The 24,843-nt window shown below is 44.0% G+C and overlaps 1 long non-coding RNA gene and 1 pseudogene across 3 annotated transcripts in view; one reads left to right on the forward strand and one right to left on the reverse strand.

Moving 5' to 3' along the window:
- Window positions 1-1,940: 1,940 nt before the first annotated feature.
- LOC135901376 (uncharacterized) lies at window positions 1,941-2,909 on the reverse strand (annotated as a pseudogene).
- Window positions 2,910-12,854: 9,945 nt separating this feature from the next.
- The window catches only part of LOC135901294 (uncharacterized), a 31,816-nt gene continuing 19,827 nt past the window's right edge, over window positions 12,855-24,843 (forward strand). For all 3 annotated transcript variants that reach the window (XR_010564085.1, XR_010564086.1, XR_010564084.1), the window contains exons 1-2: window positions 12,855-13,382; window positions 22,722-23,260. This is a non-coding gene — a long non-coding RNA (uncharacterized lncRNA). The remainder of the gene's footprint in view (window positions 13,383-22,721; window positions 23,261-24,843) is intronic.

The raw sequence follows: 24,843 nt of genomic DNA on the forward strand, positions 1-24,843 counted from the left end.
TTAATTGTATAGTTCGTACACTTTAAAACTACACGACTCAGAGTCGAACACATCAATGTAGAAAAATTGCTTAAACTGCCGACAATGCAGGAGAATGCTTGGATAGCATTACTTTTATATGAAAACAATCCTAAATTATTACACATAGTTGTGGCTAATTTAATCAACAATCTAGCACTAATGAGTGCATCTGTTCTTTGTAATCAAGTCAAAAGACGAAAGCATAACACTGGTATACATATGGCCACCTTAAGTAATTGGCACATACCTGATTGTACAAAGCCTGCATGATATTCAATATTTTCATGATAGAAGCGTAACATTGAAGTTCTTGCAACATCATACAACCACAGCATACAGAAAAAGACAGTTAAATAAGTCTCGCAAGTGCTCTGGGCATCTATGCTAAAGCAAAGCATCTCACTTGTTAAGTGGCTGTCAGAAGCAGACTGACGGATACCCTGTAAGCAGCTGGTCTTATGCAGCACGACTCGGATGCAAAATGTTCTGCTACGTGTAGTAAGAGATATATTGCTATCTCAAGTACTATGCACTAGCACAATAAAGAAGTGCTTCACATGCATGCGGCAAACAGAGGAAGGAAATCTTTTCATCTCTCAAACAACTTCTTACAAGTGGTTTCGTTGATGCATCAGTTCGGAACTCCTGGTTCAAAACACGCGAGAACGCGTGGTCAGGTATAATGACATCACCAAGCACTACCAGCTAGGCAGGCGGTTGCTGCCCCCACCTCACCCCAAGCTGAAACGTCGCCAGGCAGTCATCCGGTGACAATTGCAAACACAAACATTCCCCAGTCCGGTGCGATTGCATCGCATTTTCCCCACGTAATACCCGACTGCTCTTTGCAAATTATGTCAGGAAACTAGAGCGACGCTGCACACATGTTGTGGGAGTGTCGGGTTGCATCAGCTACAATGGCAGTAGCTCCGGAGGCTCTTGCGTCGAAGTGGGCCGCCGCTCTGCGCAGCTCCAACCTCAAGACACAAGAGTGGGCTGTCCAGCAAGCCCGAGAGGCGGCGACGAGGCAAGGCCTCGAAGTCCCCTCATGGGAGACCTGAGCCCGGGTCGTCAAATTTGCCGGATTCAAAATAAAGTTGTTTCCATCCATCCATTGATGCATCATGCATGGAGACTGCAATTAAAAGATGCCAAGCACCGTCAGGAGTAGAAAACAAAACACAAAGAAAGCAAAAGAGTACTTGCAAGCACAAGGCGTTGCTGAAGATGACTAATCTTTATTTGATTCATGACAGCTTCCTAGCTAAAGTTTTCATAAACCTTTCTAGTTTCACTTGACAGCAGCTGCTGGGTGTTGCACCTTGAACCTACTTGGTTGGTACTGAAGTTAGTTCAACATCACATAGCATCTCAAAGAGCTAGTGATTGCGAAAAATAAACTCATGAGGTTATATACTCTGCTGGCAGCACATGCAACTATAGCCTAACTAGCAGATCATCAAATTAGATTTCGTAATTTGTTACCCTGTCCTGATCAATATTCTGCATATGGCAACATCTTTCTAAGAATGAAGAGAACCTTATACCTACTGGAGCACTGATGGACCAGTGTTCGGAGTCTACCACTGTACACTTTATTTTTATTTTTGACGCTATCTGGCTGGACAAGAATAAACCAGGGGCCAATCCTAATGCTTCACATTAAAAACTTTGGTGCCAGAATTTTTTTATTGTGAGCTATTAGGTCATCAAAACCATTCATAGGAGTTAACTAAATCGCGAAAGTACTCATGGTTAGTAAATCAAAAATATATGCATGGTCGTATCTGTGCGCCAATCTTGAGCAGACATTCAGCACCTCGTTTTTTTGCGTTCTCAATGTGCTCACTTGGTAGGACAGGGTCAACAGTGTATACTTCAGAAATAATAAAGAAGTGTTCTCTGGATGGTTCTCTGGATCAGAATATTCTTTTTACCCTGGCATAAGTGCCATCTGGAAAAAGAATAGCCGTGCTACTTGTTCTGACATGGTTGCTGTACCACTCTGATGCAATTACAGTGCCCCCAACCTTCATCCTACGATGTTCAACTATTTGCTTTCCCTGTAGTTCTGTATGGGCAGAAAAATCATCATGAACTGTCTCAGGTTCGCCTAGAGAAGTAATGCTTTCCAAGCATTCTTTTGCAGCATTTTCTTTGATCAGCGAAAGTTCATAGTTGCTTGCACGTGCTTTCAGGGCTAACAGACTGCTGCGCAAGAGAAGCCTGCTAGCAATCTGCAAAGCCACTCCATTGGCAGATGTTATTAGCTTCAAGAGCCTGCCCATATTTGTTTTAAATGAGAAACAAGAATGTGCCCACAGAGGTCCCAACAAAACAACAGACTTTGGCAAATGTAAAAGCTGGTGCACATTGTACGTCATGTTGCTCCGGCCATACAAAAATTCAACACCAACGACAAACTCTGTAAGTAGTTGTGTGCTGAGGTCTACATCTGCACGTGAAATAGAATCCTTTAGCAGGATGAATACACCTGTTGCAAGAAGGCTCCAGTGAGTCATATACTTGTCCCCAAGCACACCAGTGAGACAAGGTACACTGTAATAAAGCAACCAGTACTGCCATTCTGAGGCCTTCCAATATTTTCTAACCTGCAGCGGTCGTGGCTAACGGCTAACACATACAGGCATTCTTATTTCACCAAGCCGTTCATTTATAACCCTCACATTAGAGGGCACGCCACAGTAATAATCTGCTCCTGTATTAGAGAGCCACAATTCTGTCAACTGTCTTGCGACACCAAGTAGAACACAATGCATGTAATCTAGGCACCATGACCAAGCAGGGCTGAAACCTGACAAGTTAATAAGTGGAGATTGGCCCTTGACTCCATGTACAGTAGTGCCAGTACGACAAGCCGCGTTCATGTCCACCAAAGTTTCTTCGTCAGTGCGATCAGGGTAGAGCTGATCCAAGCAATATTTGATAGTACCTGTTAAAAAAATCAAACGTATACACACAGCAAGTATAATTTACGGTAACTCAATCCCACTTCCCTCTACACTGATCCATACTAGAGATAACATGTGCCGAATACTCAACCACATAGACTGGCACATTTTTTTTTTCGCAATGGTAGCATGTATTTTAACTGGTCCAGCTTTCTGACCACTACAAAAAAGCCAAGAGTGGCATAAGAATTGCCTTGTAAATTGGTTCCTGGATGGTAGCACCAGCTACAACCAAAGTAACCGTTGAACTGGACAATTTGTTGCATTGCAGCGCTGGCAGGTGCATCTGCACAGCCGCATATGCAGAAAACTTGCAGGATATTGGAATATCATGTGAATATATACTCAAGAGTTGTGTCGTAAATGTGTTCAAATTTTCTGTCGGGGATCATTTACCTTGGAGCGTACTTGTGTGCCAGCAAGTGTCCACATGATACCAGTTGCATTTAGCTGCTCCAGTTGATGTAGAAATGCCTGCAGCAGCATTGGCATATTTGAATGCTGATGCCTATACCACAGGTGTGGTGCCATTACATTGCTCCAACGCAGCTGGGGTGGTAATTCATTTAAAATTATTTGCACAGGCCATATGGTGTACTTTGACGACTTGAATACAGGACTGCCATCACTGTTCACAGTCGATGTTAAATCATGAGTAGCCATCCCAACCTTTTCACGTGCAGTGCGGTATTGATGGCCATCCAAGATGTCAGTCATTAAGCCATTTCTGCTCTTTGGCCGGCTGAGGTTTGCTGCTAGCGCAGTGTTGGCTGTCTTGCTAGAAAGAATTGCCATCGGCTGCTTCTCAATTGGCAAAGTTACAAAAAAGCTGCCTGTGCGCACAAGATCATGGCCTATATATTTTGTGTTGCAGACTGTACATTTGACTTCAAGTTTTTGACGCTGCTCTAGGCATCCCGTTGTTTTAGCAAGCAGATGCTTGCAATCTGCGCAGTAAAAATGGAAAATCACTTCCTTCATGTCACTTCTACAAAAATTCTTAGATGTATTTGCTTTCCGGAAAACATTTCTTCTCCAAGAGGTTGTCGAAAAGCTTCTGAATCTCTTCAGTTGCAGGCCAGGATAGGCCAAATTTAATTGCCAAGTCCAACAGCAGCATATAGACATCTCCACTGGTAACTGTTCCACCTTCAATTAATGGTTCACATAGTTCATCAGCGTCTATATCTTTCGTATCACCGCTCGGACACGCACTATTTTCACCCGGCAAACAGTCTTCGTCCGCGGACATCGGTCGTGAGAAAGATGCATCCGAAGTGGCGTGTTCACCATCACTAAAGATGCAGTCTTCATCACTGTCCTTCTCTCGGGTTAAGTTTGTGTATGTAGACTCATCACAGATTTGGTCCTCGAGAGAGCTTGCTGGCGATGTTGGCGATCTGGTTGATGTTATAGGCGACTTGTGACCATTTGGTGTTCGCAGAGCGGCGCCAAGTGGATGGTGAAGGAGCACCTTTGTTGACTTCGGCATGCTGCTGCTTGATCCAGGGTCGAGATAGACTTTACGCCTTTTTCGCGGTGCCATTTGGTATTCAAGACAAGTACAGCTATGTTATCGCGAACGAGATACAGCTCTTGATCCACGGACAAAGAGAGCGCCGATAGCGCGGACCACATGCGCATGGACTAAAATCTACCACAACCTTTAGTGCTGCAGCACTATACGCCGCACCGCAAACGCTCCGCAATCGTGCTATTTACAAACTCTTTTGGTAAAGTGGGATGTATTGTTTATAAATGAATAATATACAATAATACATGTTAAGAAATATGAACAAATACCCTTTATTAAAAATGTACTACCGTTTTAATTTAGGCATATGCGCGATCTACATGTTGGCGTTCCATACCCTACGCAGAGCGTGAGAAGGCCAATTAGTGTTCCTCCGCAGTCTCCGAGCATCTGAGCGCGTGGTCCGAGTGTCGTTTGGCTTCGTGGTGCCACGTTGTTTGTGTTGTGGATCGTTTCGCACGCGTGCATCGTATCAGTAAGCGCGATGTTTGCTCTTGTGCGATTTGTTGAAGACAAGCCAGACAAATGATATGTTATACGTGTAACCGATGTCAAGAACTTCCATCCCGAAAATGAATTGGATTTTGACAATACGGTGCCTTAAGAGGCCTGTTGGCGGGACGAAGACGAGAACAGTGGTGTATACGTCGTACAGATTCTCAAGCTCGCAGGTAAATACTTTGTTAGAGTGCCCTGCTGATTAAAAAAGGTTAAATTCACAGAATTCTGATATCGTTTTTCATTGCCGAGTTAGAGTTGTAAACTTCATAGTTTCGTTTTCTCAAAATTTTCAATTTTTGGCAATTTTAAGTAAACAATTGACAACCTCCATGAAAAATTAGAAACCAACAGTCACTAGATATTAAGTTTTGCTTTTAAATGCAACAAACCTCGTCAAATTTGATGCAATGGTTGTCGAGAAAAACGAATTCTCCTTTTACATGTATTTATATAGGAGCGCCGGAGCTAAAAGTTAGCTGCACCGACTTTTCTGAAAAGTACTGCCTGTCGGTTGAGTGTATTAGCATAAGGATACTGTCTGCGCATAAGCTTGTAACAATTTGAGCACGCACTTATAATACTTGTACATTGTGTTAAACATACGTATTTAAGGGCTTAGCAAATTATTATGGTGCTCCAAATAGCATTGCATTTCAAAGTGTGAAGTGTAGGGGAGTGGACATTCAACTGGCATCTGGCAGGCAGTGCGCGGGGACGTTTTGCGGCGCTTTGACCTCATTAATTGGCATTATTTCAGTCTTAACATTATGGCTTCGAAGAAGCCGTCAGAAAATACAAGTTGGTGACAGCGGTGGGTGGGCGAGTGCGCGCTGCTAGAGCCTGGGAAAAAAGCGAGCATGCCAAAGGCACATCGCGGAACAGCAAGCCTGTGCCACTGACCTTGCAGTAACATGGACCAACTGCCTAGCATGTTAAATAACTGTGCGCTTGTACTTAATACTTACTACCGCTTGAATATGATCCTTCTTTGCACGATACCGGCACAGTCTGACGGCGGTGAAATGGCTGTTGCCCACTGAATATGCCCTCGCTTGATCAGGACTCGGATAATTACACTTTTGACAATAAAGCCACGTGTCCGCGGAAATGTATCTATGCTAAATATTAAGGGTTACTAGCGTTTCTTGATATATAGTTTTCCAAATATGATGCAGTCAATGAAACACGTTTGTTGTTTTATACTCTTTGCAGCCACAAGGGAAGAGATGGCAAGAGAAAGAAAAAACAAGAGAGTGCCCATTCCACCAATCAGGCTGTCAGATGTGGAGGACTTGCCCCTCTTTGAAGGAAATGTGAATGCTAAAAAGAAGAACATAAGACAGGTACATGCATATTTTGCTTTGTCTAAACACAGTAAACACGAGACAGGCCTTGCGCGCTCCAAAGCCATGTCGACAGAAGCTAATGGATGAAGTGGGTCGTCTAGGACGGAGACGCTGACAATGCCGGCGTCGATAGGCTAGCGCGAAAAAGCATCGGCATCAGCGTGCTTCTTGACTGAGCGGGTAGATAACCCGGATGTCGTACTCTTGGAGACTCAATGCCCACCTGGTTAGGCGGCCGCAGGGTTCTCGAGACACTACAACCAGCAAAGGACGTGGTGATCAGTAACAACATCGAAGGATTGGCCATACAGGTATGGACGAAATTTTCCTATGGCCCAGATGACTGCTAGTATATGCTAGACCTTCGTTTTCCGTGACTGAATAATTCGCTTCAGCTCTCCTGAGAGTGCGGCTCGCGTGAGCAACAACATATTCTTGGTAGCCGGGCTTTCGACGGGCGAGCACAGCACCAAGACCAACACCCCTAGCATCCGTATGGCTTTTCGTGGGAGCAGTCTGATCGAAATGGCGCAGTATCGGTGGCGTTGTGAGCAGGTTACGTAGCGTCGTAAAGCCATCATCCCAAGCCGGGGATTACGCGGAAAGATATAGGGGTCTCCCCGTAGAAACTCTGTCAGCGGTGCCATAATCGAAGGGAAATTTCGAATGAAGCGGCGGAAGTACGAATAGAGGCTAATGAAACTGCGCAAGTCTTTTAGAGACGTGGGCCTCGGGAATTCTTTAACAGCACGTAGCTTAGCGGCATCGGGGAGAACGCCTTCCTTCGACCCGACATGTAGGAGAATGGTCAGTTTGCGTGTCCCAATGCGGCATTTTTTCAAGTTTAGTTGGCGGCCAGTGTCACTGAGACAGCGTAAAGCCTGCTCCAATTAAGCGATGAAGGTGAGTAGGAAAATTTGGCGCAAACACTACGACATCATCCAAATAACCCACGCACGTGTTCTATTTGAGGCCTCGGAGAATGGTATCCATCATGCGTTCAAATGTCGCGGGCGCGGTGCAAAGGCCGAATGGCATCACGAGAAATTCGTATAAGCTATCTGGTGTGATGAAATCGGTTTTTGTCCTCTCGTCTGCAGCCATAGGCACTTGCAAACAACCAGAGCGTAAATCGAAGGAGGAAGAGAACTCTGCACCTTGCAAGCAGTCTATAGGGCGTCTTCGATCCGCGGCAATGGATAAACATCCTTTCGGGTTAGTTTGTTTAGGCGACGGTAATCCACGCAAAAGCGGACCGAGCCATCCTATTTTTCAACTAAAACAACTGGCGATGCCCATGGACTGTCGGACGGTTCAATGATGTCATGCTTTAGCATTTCACCTACTTGTTCATCAATGACGCGGCGTTCTGTCTACGGTACACGGTATGGTCGCTGCCGTAGCGGTGAGTGAGCATCGGTGCCAATCCGGTGACACACAGTCGTCGTTCGGCCCAGAGAAGTGCTATGGCTGTCAAAAGCAGGACGAAATTTATCGAGGAGATGGAGAAGGTCACGGCGTTGCTTGGGGTTTAAAGCGCTGTCGATGACGTGGCTGAAAATGTCTTCAGGCGATGCGCAGTTATGGGACTGCTATAGAGGGTGTTGACCTCTGACGATCCAACGGGAAGTTCCAACGTGGTAAGGGCACCGTAACGCTCCACAATGCCTAGAGATTCGCCGCGAAGCAACGTAATCAGGAATTGGAAGTGGTTCTATAGAGGAAGGTGAGTTGCACTAGCTTGAAGGCCAAGCAGCGCGGTTGGGAGTGGTGAGAGTGCGCGATGAACGAAAGCAGTGGAAGGCGTGAAGAGTACAGTGGAGTTGGAGGCAGCTGAACAGGATACAGGTGCAAGAACGGACGTATGCTGAGATATCTGGATGTCGTCAGTGAAGTATAACTTGGTGCAGGAAAGCGAAACGTCGTCAGATGTGGCGTTGCCAAGCGAAGAGAAGGCGACTTCTGCACGGGAGCAATCAATGACAGCTTGGTGACGGGAGAAAAAATCCCAACCTAAAATAATATCGTAGGAGAAATGGGGAAGAATGACCAACTACGACTATGTAGAGCACTCCTTGAATTTCAAGTCTGGTGGTACACGCAGTAACCGGCTGGACGTGCTTTGCTGTGGCCATGCGGAGTAATGGACCGAAGAAAGGCGTCACGACTTAGCGGCACAGTTTTTCGGCAATTACAGATATGGTGGCACCTGTGTCAGTGAGGGTAAGCACAGAGACATCTTCAACAGCGACATCAATAATGTTTGGCGGCAAAAGAAGATGGCTTGAGCTTGGCGACAATGACGCAGTTCCTGCCTCGGGAACTGCACCGCTTACTTTTCCGTGTCAGCGGTGGAGGGACCTCGGCGCATCGGGGAGAGCGAGCGACGACGGGGAGTAGGCGAACAGCGGTCGTAAACTGGTCGAAGGCTTGGTCGGGGAAGTTGTCATTCGCGGTCTGGAGCGCACAACGTATGGTCGCACGCAGCTGTGCGTGGGTCGTCACGTGGATGAAGTGGATGGCGGCGGCACAGGTGTGCAACGTGTCCGGGAAGACCACAGAAATAGCACATGGGCTGATTGTCCACTGTATGCCAGCGATTAGTTACTCGAGGGACTGGAGGTCGTGGCGGCGTGGAGGTGAAAACTGAGCTAAGCATCGGAGGCGGAGCCCGGAGCTTCGGTAGTCGTGGTCGTGCGACGGCGTAGGTCAATGCGGCGGGGACCTGATGCACCCGCTCTTGTGGAAGGACCTCGGACACTTGTTCTTTTATAACGCGTCGTAGGGTCGTACTGAAAGATGAACTTGACTCTGGTGAGTTTGAGATGAGGGAGAGCTGGCGAGCAACTTCTTCACGCACGAAAGCCTTGATCTGCCATAGGAGGGTAGGGTCTTGAAAAGATGGGGTTAAACCCGACAACGATTCCTGATGTGGTACAGGGCGGTGGGTGGCGAGACGTTGTCGGCGGAGCTCGTCATAGCTTTGGCACAGCTCAATAACTTGGGCTACCGTAGAGGAGAGGGGTTCTTCGAAATCAGCATCTGAAATGTGTCCTCGTCGATAACCTTCAATATAAGCTTGGTTTTATTGCCCGCGGCCATGGACGCATTGACTAGTTTACATAGGTCGACGACATTTTCGACATAGCTCGTAAAGGTCTCACCAGGTTGCTCAGAGCGCGACTGGAGACGCTGTTCGGCACGAAGATTTCGAACAGCAGGGTGGCCGAAGACCTCGCTGAACTTTGTCTTGAACAAGGTCCAGCTTGGGATTTCGCTTTCGTGCTTTCGAAACCACAAGTGGGCAATTCTGGTGAGGTAAAAAGGGACGGTGGTTAATTTCAGGAAGTCATTCTATTTGTTGTTCACATTGACGCATTCATAGGATGAGAGCCAGTCATCAACGCCGTGATCGTCATTGCCGCTGAAGATGGGAGGGTCCCGCTGACGGAGTGTGCCGGGGCATAAGTTGGAGTAGGGAGCAGGTGGTGGTGAGCTCGTGATGGTTTGGGTGGTCATGATGACAAGGAGAGTCCGGCTGCGCAATACAGGATTACAGGAGACCTCAGAGACGTGACGAAAGGCGGGGGGGGGGGGGGGGCGACATCGACGACACAGACCCTCTTTTTCCAGCCAGTTTCGGTTTCAAGGAGCCTGCCAAGAAGAGGATCTAATTGTTCTCGTAGCTCCCACATGAACTCCGCTATTCAAAATTTGATTGTTCGGATAGTTAGTGTCGAGGACGGGCTCCAAAGTACTCATTTTCTGCAGCCACCTATTGTTGTTAATTAGAAAGTTAATTAGCATAACTTCGCTAATTGCGCACGTTAGTGCGAAAATTGCTCTATAACTAGAGGCCGCCAATCTGCACACTCGAATGGTAAACATAATGTTACCGTGATTTATATTTTTCTAATTTTAAAAATTTGGTGCAGCTAAAAAAAAAGAAAAGAAAACACCCTGTATATATATATACACGCCAAACACGTACAAGAACCATGCTTTATTGCATCCTAACACACACCAGAGGGGCAAAAAAAAAGAAAGAAGAAAAATCTGGAGCCCCTCATTCTGTCATGCATGGCCCGTGAGTTGCTTTGCTGCATTAAAGCCCATAAGTATATCCACACGCGCCGTGTTTATTTTAATGTTAACAAATTCGTATTAGCAAATACAAGCATCACACAGTGGTCACAGTAAGATGCCAAAGGAATGGTTAAAATATAAAATAGGCACTTTATTACGGCCACTGTAGTGAGCAATACTTATAAAGCAGACCTCCGCTGTTATCAAATTTACATTCTTTTTCTTTACTTTGATATATGAGGCTGTAGATCGAAATTATTGTCTTTGAAGTTCTACGATTGCGGCTGCTGGTGGTATTTCGGACATTTTCAGCTGCTATGCGACACATACTAATTATGCTTATGCAAAGAGAGCATGCCGTTAGCCTGTTTCGGCGGTTAGACTTGGCAAATCGGACCGCCGTGCCTGGCGCGACTCTGAGCGATTCGCGTGCTTTTATTGAGTGTGTGAATAGGTGACGCGCAAGCTTATCGTTCCCGAAGACTTCTGAGTGTTGATACGGGACATTGCAATATGAGGATCGTTTAATCTGTACTAAAAGTGGACTGCAGCATCTTATTTTGCTCTCCCTCCACGCCGCGGTCCCTGTCCTTCTCGCCCATTGCTCAAGAACTCCACCACTACGGTGAATCAATGTCGGTGGCGTTCTGCTTTAGAGCACGAAGTCGCGGGCGACCGCATTTCGACGGCGCAGAACATAAAAACGCTCGTGCACATGTACCGTGCTTCAGTTGTACGCTAGAGCACTAAACAGGTGGGTGAAATAAATCTAGAGCCCCCTATTACAACGCCTATCATGGCCCAAGACTCTTGCTGCATTAAACTCCACTAATTGCCTTAACTCCTCAACAACACGAGAACCGCGACTACACTCTTAAACAAATGTACAACATGGTATGTATGTTTGCCACACAACGATAATCGGGATCTGTCTTGCTTGCGTTCCCTTTCTTGAAAATGCTGCGCTCGTTACTTTCCTGTCGAGAATGCTCTGCCGAGCTGACGACGCGGATGCCGGTCGTGACTTGGAAGTATACAGGGCTCGCCGCGATAAAGAAAGGAAATGCGGACAAGACAGATGACGATTATCGTTACACTCTAAAAACAGTTGCACCCTTTGGGGTGTTTTTTTGTCCAACAACAATAATCGTCATCTGTCTTGCCCGCGTTTCCTTTCTTTAACGCTGCGAGCCCGGTACTTCCCAGTCCCGAACGGCATGCGCGTTATCAGTGTGACGCAGCATTCTCGGCAGGAAAGTAGCCAGAGCCGAGTTTTCAAGAAAGGAAACGCCAGCAAGGCAGATGACGATTATTGTTGTGAGACAAATACACACCCCAAAGGGTGCAAGCGTTTTAAGAGTGATGAGTGTATACACTCTTAAAACTGTTAAAGCTCTTGTCCCACAACGATAATCGTCATCCGTCTTGCCCGCGTTTCCTTTCTTTAACGCTGCGAGCCCGGTACTTCCGACTCACGAACGGCACGTGCGCTATCAGTGTGACGCAGCATTCTCGACAGGAAAGTAGCGAGCGCCGACTTTTAAAGAAAGGAAACGCAAGCAAGGCAGATGACGATTATTGTTGTGGGACAAATTTACACCCCAAAGGGAGCAACAGTTTTAAGAGTGTGTAGACTCTTATAAAATTTTACACCCTTTGGGGCGTATCTTGTCCCACAACAATAATCGTCATCCGTGCTGCCCGCGTTTCCTTTCTTTAATGCTGCGAGCCCGGTACTTTCGAGTCACGAATGGTATACGCCTTATCAGTGTGACGCAGCATTCTCGACAGGAAAGTAGCCAGAGCCGAGTTTTCAAGAAAGGAAACGCAAGCAAGGCAGATGACGATTATTGTTGTGGGACAAATATACACCCCAAAGGGTGCAACCACTTTAAGAGTGTATCTTGTCATAACGATAATCGTCATTTGTCTTGTTCGCATTTTCTTTCTTTAACGCTGCAAGCCCGGTGTCAGCGTGACATAACATTTTCGTCACGAAAGTAGCGAGCGCAGCATTTTCAAGAATGGAAACGCAAGCAAAGACGATAACGATTGTTGTTATGCGATAAATATGCACTCAAGTGTGCAACTGTTTCAAAAAGGAGTCAAAGTAAAGATAGGCGATCACGTGACAAAGTATTTACGTTCCGTGAGTCTCGCGAGGAGTTTCGTTTTCGTTTTTGCATGAAACAGCGTCTTGCGCACGACTAAAGCGAGGCGATTATTCTTGCAACGAAACACAATTAGGCATAACATCTGACTGTTAACAAAAGCTTCGTTGTTGTAACGTAAACATTTGTTACGAAAATATTAAATTGCTTCATTACCTTTGAAATCTCCAAAACTTTTAATGTGGCGCTCTTTGCTGGCAACTATCGCTTGACAAGCGTCAAAATGGCGTCCCGCACGCCTGTGGGGGAAATTTCTTGCGAGTTTACTTCCAGCGCACCGTGTTGGTTCCTCGTTTGCAACGCACACCACCGGCAGAAAACGGCAAGCGTATGCTTTTCCCGAGACCGCACCTTCGGCTACACGGCAGATCTCGCGAGTTAAGCGCGCTTTGCATAATTTAAAGGAACCCCTGGCTGTGTTTACACAAAACGATCTATCTTATCTGGTACGGGCATAGCCTAGCTGTTGAGTATAAAAAACGGGCGCCAGGCGAGAAAAGCGCTGGTCACAATCTCCGCGCGTAGATGGTTTCATAACTCCTGTCCTCGCACGGTCGAGGCGACCCGATAGTCAAGTTGCTCAATGACCCGTATATCGATTAAAAAAGCGAGTCGCTTTTCCCTCTCTGCTATGCAAACGCAGCCAAGCTGTGGCGGCTCTCTCGCTCCCCGTTGGCCGCTGATGAAATTTGAGCTGGGCGGTTTCGAGACGCGCAAGAGCCAGCTTGCTTCGGTTGCGTCCTGCGTGCCCGTGAGTACTGTCTGGCTGGATGATATTGCCACGATCGTGGTACGCATGCTACAGTCGTCGCGCCCGTTCGAGCGCTAGAGCGTATTCGAGACGGAGTTTCCGTTCTGCATGTCCTCATGTCCTCGCGTCGATCCGATGCTCGCATTCTGTTTTGTTTTTCGTTATTTGGTTTTTCGCCATTTGTGACTCGTTTGCATAACCATTTTTACGGAGTGTGCGTTTGAGGAGAACGCTACTGTTGGGAGCGGCGCTCGGCGGGTAAGCGCGCACAGGCGCGTTTCTTCGAGCCCCGGTTTCCTCGAAGCTATAGCTCATTTGCGACAAGGCGCCAAGTTCGACGTTGCGCTGTCGCACGAACCTGCCGCGTTTCACGTGAGCGCATCCGTGCTTTTCTCGAAAATGGTTTCCTTTAGGAAACTGACGCACGGCTCTTGGCCTACTCAGTTTATTCATATAAATGGGAATCCAGATTTGGTCTCGAAAAAGGTAAACCGAAAGTGAAATCTTCAAGCTTGAAAATTATTGTGAAACCCTGCGTGTATATAACTATTAAGAAGTCGAAATAAATAGAGTGAGCGCAGCTTCGTTAATGTCGCTAAATATATGTACATGTAATATTTTTGCTGTAAAATACGATGCAGCTGTTATGGTGGCCTCGAAGCCGAGACCGTGTAATCACGGCCGTTGGGATATGTTGTGCAACACTCTGGGAGAGGCATTATCTGACGGGCTTGAATTGTGAGGAAAGCTGCTAAGTGGTCGGCTCAGCAGTGTATAGCTATGCTAAACCTCAGTCGTTTATTTCGATGAGAACAATCTATTATAATTGTCTGGGTAGACAATTTCACCTCGAGTGTGCTCATAAAGTTAAATAATGTTAGGTAATGTCATTCATACAACCAGCTAAATTTAAAACTGCAAAAGGAAAGTGGAAAATCTGGTTGTCATGGACTGGGCAAGGTGTGCACTGGTGTGAGAATTGAAGCTTTATTTTTTCTTGTGCACTGTATTTTAGAGATACTATGCACCATGCATATAACACCAGGAGATAAACTGAAATGTCTAAATGCAAAAGCAATTTGCAAATTAATTTCTGCTGTTACACTGTTCTTTGTTCTGTGAGGTTTGTGCAAGTATTGAAGTGGAAAGTTGGGTGAGTTGGTATACATTCATAATGATAACAGCGCGAACAAGACAGTGATGGAGTGAAAGGACACAGGACGAGCGCTGACTCACAACTAAGTTTACTGAAATGCACATCAGGTGTATAAGCGACACAGGCGATCACATGGTCCATTTTTATTGCCGGCAATGCAAGTGTAAGCCTCTGCTCAAAGAGGCAATTTTGTTTAAGCGTACTGATGCATCCAGCCAATTAGTCGTAGAAGCAGCCCACATTGAGCGAAAGGGCACATAGTGCATTAGCCAGCCTTCGATCGGTCTTTCTCAGCAGGAATTAACGTACCTAGATAGCTCGGTACGGTAACAGATGCCCTGTATACATGTGGCCCGGTTGTGCGTTCCTCGATTGACCATGTGATCGCCTGTGTCGCTTATATACCCGATGTGTATTTCAGTAAACTTAGTTGTGTCAGCGCTCGTCATGTGTCATTTCACTCCATCGTAATCTTGTTCGGCCTGTTACCATTGTCTTCGTGCAAGTGTTGTGATAAGCTCTGTTTTGGTCTAAAGATGTGCTTGTGTGGTGAAGTTGCAATGTTGCTCACACTTCGCGTGTATTTTATTGATCAGCTGTTTGTCCTTAACTCCTTAATTGAATAGGACGATCTGCGGTTATTTTGCTCATTTTTGTTTTGCTATATAGATGTTATCACTTTTTCAGTGCCTTGAAGGTGCGTTGATTCAGTCTTCATGTCCTGCAACATAGATGGCAGCCATTTCGTCAGCAGTGGAGGGGCGCATTTATGGCAGTCTTTATTTTCTACTATGTTGATGGCAGCACTTTGTCAGTGCTCAAAGACTACGTTTTTGGAATCACATGCTTTTTCTGCCTTTTGGCACATTTGGAACGATGTTGTCTGGCACTGACAGCTCGTGTGCAAAAGAAAGCCATGACTTGACTCTGACCTGCCTTAGAAGTGCAAGAATCCACGAAAAGCTTTTGTCAGTGAAGAACTTTGCTGCATTAAAATAAAGCATTTTTTCCTCGTTTCTAACTGTACCAGTTGTGGCAATTGCTTGTACATATATACTGCATAGTAAAGACGTAAAATGAGGTTTTCACTGGCTGAAAAAGCTTTAGAAGGGTTTTTGGTGGAGTGACATTTGAAAATAAGCCATAACAGGAAAAAGCAAATTAAGGTCACTTTTGGCCGAAATATATAAAGCACTTGGTGCTAGAGAAACCTTTATTTCCTCCACTTTGGTTTTGGTTATCACTAGTTTCCAGGTTTGCGATGACTCGCATTTTGCAGCACATGTCCGAAGTGCTTTCTTTGCCTTCCTGTGAAACCCATGATACCTCTGCGAAAGCACAGTCTCACTTAATGGTCAGCCCTTGTTGCAGTGACCATTAATTGGCATTCCTTTAAAAGTCTGCAAGCTGCACCACTGAAGCAGGAGCCACTGTGCTGTGTGGTACAATCCCATTGGGTCATTGCTCACAAGTGATGCAACAGAGCTACGCTTACGCTTTGCTTTATTTAGATTGTGGCTTAATAACTGTTACGGCAGATAAACTGCATAGCTTTTTATGTTTTGCAAACCATTTTGTTGACATTGAGTGCTTTCTGTGTTTCACCGCTTGCCCTGAATTCACATTAAAAGGGTATGTGAAACAATTTTCTATGAAACACTTTTCTAACACGGTAAGGACACATTCAAAATCTATAGATAATGCTGCCATGAACATATGATCCAAATGTAATTCCAGTGCACGCAACAGAGAGTCAATAGCCTTGCACAAATAATAATAAATTTATTTCCTCCCTAAGCAGTACATACATAATACTGGAGACCAGCGGAAAAATATTGCTTCCTATCTCCTGGGATTTCTGAAGCACCTCTATTACATCCCACCTATGACGCTAAAGGTAATGCACTTCATTTCATTTGTGTGCGGCAGTAGACATTTAGTGTGGAGGTGTCAAGCCTATATTGTCTGATAAATCCTGAAGCGGCAGGCTGGACATGGAGCACCATGGTGCTCATGCTGAACTCGGACTTCTGTGTCGTCATCTCCTCGGGCACCCTCGGCACGGTGGTTGTGCCGTTGCAGCATTGTAGACCCACATTACAGCCCATCGATGCCAGCCATTGGGCAATTGTTCAGGACCATGAGAGTCGAAAGCTTGCAAATGACTGTAAATCTATACAGTTTCTAGTAAATTGGAAAATGACAGTTTTTCACCCTGCTCTCTTGTCCTGTCACTGCTTCTTTGTTACTCTTGGGCATCTTTGTCAGATGCCCAAGATGATGAGTGCACTGGAGAAAGAAGCAATAGGCAGGTCATTGGTTTATCAAGAGCAAGCATTGTGTGGAGGATGAATAAAAAAAGTAAACATTGTGCACTTTGTATCTCCATTATATTTAAGTCCTTTCCAAAAATATCTGCGGTGATATATTAATGGGAAGGGCATCGAACGTGTTCTAGTGTGTTTTTTCTCAGTTTTGAAAAGGTAATGGAAGGACCCCTTTAAGCACTAAACTATTAATATGGGCAAATAAAACAGAAATGATAACAGTATGAACTCCGATATCTTACTACTCAAGAGTGGCAAACTTAATGAAAAGGTAAATGCACATCAGTACGTAAAACATGCTAGCACACTTGCACTACTCATGTACCTTGTAGTCACTTTATTAGGCAGTTTTAAATAGTATTCTATACATTTATGTAAACACACTCCAAACAGCTATGCACAACTACCTTACTTTTTTCAAGGATACATTTAGTAGACAGAAATCGAAACGCTTTCACTCTATGGCATCTTTCGTTAGGCCCAGCTGCAGGACAACAGATGGCTGGGCCACCATATTGTAGTGATGCTTTTCTAATGCTAATACCTTTCGGCTTCGTGAGTGCTTGCAGTTGATGCTGTGTCCAGAGTGAAGCATCACTCTGACCATTCATAAACGCGAGAAGCGTGAAAAGGCATTAGCATCAAAAAAGGCATCACCTCAAAATAGCAGCCCGTATTTCAATAATAACCACAGTACATTACTAGTACTTTATCCTCAAAGCGGAATGAGACTAAGTGAAAGCTGTCTTTACCTCTTTATTTCTTGCTGTCGTAATGAAGAGCAAGTAGCAAGGGCAAATACAGATTGAAGCAGGCGATCTGGCCGCTGCCATTTTGTTATGCTAGCTAAGCAAGCCACGAAAAGCCTGCAGTTATAAATCCAAAGGTTAGAGCGCATACCTAACTCCCAAGACCTCTTTATATCTTCTGCACATGCGCACATTAGACCCACAATTCTACAGCCTATGTAATGTTTCTCCGTAAAGTAAATAAAAGTTTCAATGTAAAGTGGCGTGTGTGTGTAGGTAGCAAGGCGCACAATGTGAGCAAATGGCTGCAGGTAGCATAATGGCATCCTAGGAAGCAAGTTCTTAGCCATGGGCAGTTGAAGGATGTGCGCTAACTGCTTTTATTTATTCATTGTTACTATTGTGGTAGTCCAAAATTCAATTGGTCATAGTGTAGCATGTGCCAATAATCAAGCATCTTTAATTTCTCCACATTTCTTTATGTTGTATTTTACTGGTCAGCAACATTATTTATTCATGCATAATTGTCATTCACTTTCGTTTAGTGATTCAAGTCTAGTTTGCTTCAATTCTACTTTTATTGCAGTCTCACTCCTTTGTGGCAGTTTTTCATTGAGGCCGCAGAAATGAAGATGTGTTCAGTGTTTAAGTGCATGGTCTCATTTCTTTCAGAATCGTCCATTGAGAAGAGTGTTTGTGCTATACATGGAGTCAAGTACCGATGACGGCTGTAGCAATGTTTTAAGAAAGCTGTCACCACATCATACAGTTATTGTTGTAGTCTGACATACTGTTACCATGCCTGCCAAGTGTCCTAAATTTTCTGGAAAATTTGCAAAATTTGGCTCGTTCTACAATTTGATTAATGTTGTGTCAGCTCTTGCGAAAGTGAATTCTTTACTCAGAAAAGCTTTACAGGTGTTAAATGATGTGGCAGTCAAATTGCAAAAAGTGCATGTAAACAGGAAATCGTTACAATTTCTGTGACCATGCAAGATGCCACTACCACTAGCATAGCCTTCTATATACTTTTCAGTGCTTATGCAACGACTCCGGAGGGTCCATCCAACCTTTTTTATAAAGCTCCTCCTATCCAAGTGTCAATGTGCTGCTTGTCAATCTCAGCTGTTACAAGTTTGTTGAATCTAAAGGTAATCATGGTTAATAAAGTGCAAATGTAAGCATGAAAAGTTTGAGCTCAGTGCAAATTTTTCAAAAAAATGCATGCTATAATCCCACCCTCTATGTTTCCTTGCGTCATGTCAGTTGGGATTTTTAGCAATTTTAAACTTCATAGTATGGCAGATATTTTGATGCACATTTCAAACAAAATTTTACCTAGTCGGACACTCTCTTCTTGAATCACTGTTGACTTGTGTGTGCTACTATCTTACATAAAGCCTTTGGAAGCTGTGCGAGTACAAATGTTCCTTGGGCTATTTCTACGACACTGTTCTTGTGAAGCAAATTTTTTTTAGTGCTAGTCAAGTGACAGGAAAAAATGGTCTGCGGTTTGTCTCAGGGGTAAACCGTGTTCCCTGAAATCGTTCCATTCTGTTGGTAAATGTTATTAAGGCCTGTGCGGGAACATGTTTTTCTTTGTGGCTCTTTCCATGAGAATAATGTAGTTCCAGGGGATTGCTATCCAGCTTTTAGCATGACTTAAACTAGGAGTGTCAAATGCATGTTGGCAACCAAGCCATACATGCAACTCTCGTACGTCTTCATGTGCGGCACCATGGCACTTTGTAGGAGAACAGAGTGTTGATTTATTAGCAGCTTTATAGGAGCACAAGATGTTAATTCAAAGCAGCAAAATGAATAGCACAGGCAGTAGTTGGGCAGGTTGCAAGTTTAGGGCTTCCAATCTATCTACAAGACTTTAGAGTGATTAGTGTTTTTTATCATCAGTATTTGTTTTCATTTGAAACAGTGTTGATTAGGTGATGCATAGATTAAGCCTAACAGTGCTGCACTTTAAAGCAAGAAGCTAAATTTATTCTTAGTTGCTGTGGCATTTAGTTTGCCAATAGAATTAGAAAAAGTCAGAGTTAGAGTGTTGCACTGAATTCTTCATAAGACAATGATTTCATCACTGTTCATTGCTCTTAGCTGCGTGACAGTGTATTGCGCTTGTGAGGACTCATTACTTTCTTTGCCTTTGTAAGTGGTGTTATATCCAGTGTGCTGAAGTTCGTGCAGCCTATGTGAACTTATGTGGCCTATGTGAACTCGTATGTTTTAAAGATTAAAAGAGAAGTGCTGTATCATGATTGTGTATTCAAAACATGACATTTTCTATGTATGTCGACAATGAAGAGAAAGTGAGTGTGCCTACATACTACATTAGAATCTGTCTGAAGCGAACAGGAAACTGAAGTTTCTGTTTGACTGTAGTTTGTTCTTGCCACTGATTTTGCTACAATCACAAGCCTCGGACAGCATTAACATTTTTATAGCTGGGAGATGCCAGTTAGTCCTGCAACTGTTTCCTATTTTTGACTCAATAATTCTGGTAAAATTTACTTGCTTAAAAGCTGTACTTTTTTGTACTGTTACTTGTTGTTGTTCACTCTATCTTGGGTATATTCTTGTATTTATTATGCATGACTTTCTTGGCATTGCAGAACAAACATTCTTATGAACAAAAGTTTGTTGCCAGATGGTGACTGGTTTGTATTATTGTCTATGGGTTCCATGGGTTTTGTTGTTGTGTGCTTCCACCAGAAAGAATATTTGCTGCCTCGAAGGTCTTTGGAAATTGTGTCAACTTCATTTATGGAAATGTCTTTCCTTATAAATGTATATATGCCAAATGATACATGGCAACCACAGCACAGCATGTACAGTGCCAACAATGCTTTATCAGTCATGCATAGTAATTATGTTGGCCCATTTTCATCTTCAAGGGGCATTCTGCAATAACATAAATTTGTAAACATATATATTAAATATTGACAGGCTTTAAATATCAAGTGATATGTCAAATATCTTTCTGCCTGTATCAATAGAAAAAAATTATGCTGTGGGGAGATAATCTCCACAAGATTATTTATTCGCACTAACAGCTTCAATGCCATTTGCGGATATATTAATCTAGCTTCTGAATGAAAAAAAAAATTTGAATCATTAACCCAAGTTGCTGGTTTCCTTACAAGGGGCACTCGCCTTATGTCATGCTGATTTCATGTCCTATAGGGTACAATAATCGAATAACGATAAAAATTGAATATCAAATTCCAAGCATGAATATGCATTAGAGTCAAATTCCTTCATAAAGAAGTGCATGGGGCCTCTGAAATTATTCGTTATACAGGTCACTTCATAATAGCTCACAGTAGAATGGAGCTCACAGCTCACAATAGAACTGGTACATAATTATTCTTTCGTTACATGGGTCATTTCATTGCAGAGGTGTTCACTGTGGAGGCACTCTACTGTATTTTATATTCAATATTTTGAATATTCACGCACCCCTAGCTTTTACACCTAGGGGCTTGTGAGTACTCTACTCTTCCATATAATATAGCCAGCTCATGTTTGCGGACACTTTGAGCATTGTGGTGAAATATATCTTGCTTCATAAGGGGCATCATGGTGTTGGGAAACATCAGATGTCAAGGACGAAGGAGGTTACGGATTACAGGGCTTCTTTAAGAATTGAATGTGTGCTAGACTGTCTGAAAGCAAGGAAACTGACACATTATTTTGTCTGTAATGTGTACATGCCTGCAGCAAATATCCACTCATTTCAGCTGCATGCAAAATTTGTGCTCCAGCATTGATCAGTTTCAATTGGCATGGCTAGCTTCATCTGAAGAGTAAGAAAGCTCATTACTTGTTTATACTTTATGTAATATATGTGCATTTACTGTCTGTGCTGGTAAAGTAACGGTCTTGCAAAAATGCAAAGTTGGCATATTATATTCCTTGTTTTTGAGGGTAGAAATTCAACATACACTTAAGTGTGCCTCGCTACAGAAGGCGCCATGTATTGATTCTGTGAAGCTTTCTTTTTCTTTGCATTTCTTGTGAAGGGCAGAGTTTTGCCTGAAGTGCTTAAGTGAGAGTCCATTTCGTGGCTTCAAGTTTGTTCTTGCTGTTACATTTTTTTTGCTATTCTTATGTAGAGATGTCTGCTGTAGCCATGCGCATTAACTTTACTAACCTTCATTATCTCAGTCTTCCATTGGCAAGAAATGGAGACAAACAAATGAGATGCTGGAAAGGCGTTGTTTAAACATGGACATTGAAGCAAGTTGAGAAACGTACTAGACATGTACACAAATGCAGCTTATAATCTAGCAAGTGTCAAATAATCCACTTGGGGCTCAGATAGCATGGCTTTCCTCTATATCTCTGCTTTTCAAATACGGTTGGTTTCTGACAATTTGATGCTGGTCAAGTAAACTGAAATTATTCATATTCAAAGTTTTGTGTATGTGTTTTGTTAATGCTAAGTTAAACCAGTAATAACACAGCAGGTAGAATGCAGGCAAACAGGCTGCATTAAAAGCACTTCACCTTCTTAAAGCCCAACAAACAATGTGTGGGATGCTAGTCACATATTGAGAGTTTGTAAAGCACAAGCTGCCGTAGGTAATGGTGTGCATGTTGTAAACGTAAGTATTAAGCCCTTGTCTCTTTCCTTGCCTCTGCCTGGCCAACCTTCACAGACATATCTCTTCTCTAACTTCTGCTTGTCATAATTCTCTTTACTGCTTGTGCTTAAATGTTAAAAAAAAGTGTGTGAGAGAGAAAAATATATTGCTTTACAGTATGATCTTTTGATACAAGAAAATGTTAAAAACTGCGAGAGCATAATCTTGTGAAGTCACCTGTACGACATCCAATTTTAGGTGTAAGCGCACATTTCCACAACAAGAGTCATTTTGAGAGAGAAAGGAAGAATGGGGGGGGGGAGGAATTTAAAGGCGCCCTTAAATTTGATCTCTGTATAGGACAAACCAGTTGCCTGCATCTTCCTTTGGTCAACTTAGGAGAGGTCCACCTGTGTTTATGATGCAGACTACTGCATGCCTCTGGCCAGCTAGCTTGAGTCTGCTTGTTCATCTTCCTCCTCTTCTGCCACTGGACTCCTTTCCAGGTGGCTACTCAGTCCGCATCCGCGACAGCAACACCCCCGGCCGCAAGGTGGGCCTCTGGGGCTGTGACTTCTGTGCCTTCACGCATGCCAACGTGGCTAAGGTACAGGCTCACGTCCAGGAGCGCCACCTGGCGGCTCTCAGGCGCACCTGGGAGACAACGGCGACCCTGTGGCAGGGCAACGAATCTCGGGGGGACGCCCCCTGCAGTGATGGAAGTGGCAGTGCTGGTGTTGTTGACTCGTGCTCCCTAGTACCACAGCTACAAACAGCTAGCAGACGGCAGTTTCGTTTCCCACCAATGCAGCTTGCGTCCTCCGAGGACAGTGGCAGCAGTGCATCCGCCCTGGAGCCAATTGTCATCTGCAAGGTAGATGAAGAAGAAGAGGAGGAGAAAGACTGCTTGCGGCAGGCAGGGCCTTCGTTTTGAACTGACATGAAAGGGTGAACATGAACTTTCTGCTCTTCTTGAGCTGAAAGTTTCATTTGCACGGGCACAATCTCATGAGTGTGAAAGCACTGGCCTGGCAGACATCCTAATGTAAGCCTTCTGCATAACATGCACATAAGAAGATGCTGCAGTGAGATTTAATGCTTTGGGGACTTGAGATGTTATGAGTTTATCATTTAATGCAGTTGTTGTGTGTTGTTCAACTCAATTACTGTGTTCATGACTTAGTAATGTTACATCAATACTTACTTGCAGTGCATTCTTGTTGTGCACTTTTCGTAAGTGCCAAATATTTTTTGAAATGAACTTGTCAGCACATATTGCTGAATGAGCAGCATTGACCCAGGAGTTAATGTTGTTATTGGAAACTTCACTAGATGAAGGTGCCATTAAGCTCACGATGGAATGTTTTAAGAAAAGTGTAAGAAGAAGCACATATATCAAACTCGTGTACTGAATAATTTTAGCTTATAGGTTTGCTCTTTAGCATTACTGCTTATCCTTGTACGTTTAGCAGTGGTGGACTTGGCTTAGCAACTTAATTAATCTCATTCGTTCTGTGCAGTGAGAGTGTGTTTCGGCTGAACCAGTGCACTTGTTGGCATAAATCAGATCTGCAATGCCCATCGCAGCACACTTGCCTGAGCTTGTGTTGGTGCAAATGAAGCGCACACTTTTTCATCGCGTGGCACACTTCAAAGAGTTGCTGTGCTTTGTTTTGCTCGTACGGCATACAAACTTGTGAATAGTAGCTAAGTCACTGCAAAGTTCAATTGTTTGTACAGCTCCTCTGAGAGTGTGGCCAATTGTATAACGCAGACTGTTTTTTATTATGTGGTGCTGACAATCGTGTTATCTTTTGCTTCTGAACTGCGTTTGGCAGTGCTCTACTTCGGTGATGGGACAAGCAAGCAGAAAAACCTTTTGTCATGTGCGCTTGCAAGGTGAAGTAGACTGCATGGCGTTGTGGAGGCATATTGTGACCATTTTTTCTGTGGAAATGAGCAATCTTGCCTTGCGGGCAAGGCATGCAAATTCGAGTTTCTTCCAGATCTTGTCCTCCTAATGGTAACACTGGTCTTCTGTAATGTGGATGCCTCGTAGATGGGAAAGGATGTGGGCAGTATGAGCACTTGTTTTGTCTCTTCTTTTTTTATTTGTCCACATTTCATCTACACTGCAGAAAATGAACTTATCACCTACAATCTCGTCTTCATAAAGCTAGGGTATTCCACATGCACTTCCCCGGCCTTCTTAAGGTTCAAGCATCTGTTATTCTGGTCGCTGCATCTTTAGTGTTAAAATCTTGCGTGCCCTGTCCAACAAGCAGAAGATACTCCTGCTTTATATGCCTGCCGTTGTGCTGTCCTTCCTCTTCATTGTTCAGTGAGGCATTGTCAAATTTTATGCTGACATCTTGAACGAATTGGCATGTCATTCAGCAATCTGCATGTTTCTTGTCATTTTCTTTGTACAGCTTCGTCTGAGATGAGAAAATATTTTAATTCAAAAGTAGTGGTTGTAGCTGCACTCATCAGAATGTTCTTTGAATTCTTCTAAGAAAATCGAATTTACTAGTACATTGGCCTTTTGTGAAGGGCTATACATAAGAAAAGAGGCAAGGCTCATAAGATTTTACAATTTAATTGGTCTTTCTGGCCTTGTTTCCTTTG

The sequence above is a fragment of the Dermacentor albipictus genome, chromosome 3, assembly GCF_038994185.2.
Source record: "Dermacentor albipictus isolate Rhodes 1998 colony chromosome 3, USDA_Dalb.pri_finalv2, whole genome shotgun sequence".
Lineage (NCBI taxonomy): Eukaryota > Metazoa > Arthropoda > Arachnida > Ixodida > Ixodidae > Dermacentor > Dermacentor albipictus.